Genomic DNA, 1,020 nt, shown 5'->3' on the forward strand with positions numbered 1-1,020 from the left:
GCGCTAGCCTTGAGCTGAAGAGCTGAGGGACAGTGCCCAGGCCCAGAGTTCAGGCCCCACGACCGGACCCAAAAAAAAAAAAAAATATGGGAGAATCTGCCACGTAACTTTCTGGAAACTTCCCCTCTAGAGCAACAAGAAGCCATTCAAGGCCCTTTAGCCTGAAAGCTGAGGGCAACACTTGCATTTATAAATAACTGGGGGTAGTGGGGGGGGGGGAGAAAAGATGAGAAGAATATCTCCTGACACAGACAAGTAGTGTGCAGTTCATTTTCTAGGGGCCCTAAGTAAATCTAATTGGAACACACAGTCACACTTATTTTTTTACATACTGTCAGCGGTTGCTTTTCATGGTTCATGAAAAGCAGAATTAAATCGCTACACCAGAGGCTGTGATCAGCAAATCCTGAAATATTTGTCATCTGACTGCCTTCAGAAACTCTCCTCAGGGCTCCATCTCTGCTTCAAATGAAATCTGGAAAAAAAAACTATAATAAAAATATATCATTTGACGTAATTTCTGAATTTGCTTCTACCTCCAAAAATTTACAAGTCTGAGAAAATAATTCATACTTAGGTATTCATGTCTGGCACATCCTAAGAGTCTCTAAAAATGACTTCAAAGCTGGGCATCCATGATTCATGCCTGCAATCCTAGCTACTCAGGAGGCTGAGATCTGAGAATCGTGGTTCAAAGCCAGCCTGGACAGGAAAATCTGAGAGCCTCTTATTACCATTGAACCACTAGAAAACCAGAAATGGAGCTGTGGCTCAAAGTGGTAGTAGAATGCCAGCCTTGAGCAGAGGAGCTCAGGGACAGTGCCCAGGCCCTGAGGTTCAAGCCCTAAACCAACAAAAATAAATAAAAATGACTCAGGTGGCTCAGTGGTAGAGTGCTTGCCTTGCATGCATGAGGCCCTGGGTTGATTCCTCAGCACCACATAAGAAAAAAGCCAGAAGTGGCACTGTGGCTCAAGTGGTAGAGCTCTAGCCTTGAGCTGAAGAGCTGAGGGACAGCGC

General features: G+C 44.9%; 1 protein-coding gene across 2 annotated transcripts in view; it reads right to left on the bottom strand.

Moving 5' to 3' along the window:
- The window catches only part of Cd6 (CD6 molecule), a 38,269-nt gene that overhangs the window by 3,250 nt on the left and 33,999 nt on the right, over positions 1 to 1,020 (bottom strand). The gene's annotated exons all lie outside the window — the stretch shown is intronic.

The sequence above is a fragment of the Dipodomys ordii genome, unplaced genomic scaffold (assembly GCF_000151885.1).
Source record: "Dipodomys ordii isolate 6190 unplaced genomic scaffold, Dord_2.0 Scaffold117, whole genome shotgun sequence".
NCBI lineage: Eukaryota > Metazoa > Chordata > Mammalia > Rodentia > Heteromyidae > Dipodomys > Dipodomys ordii.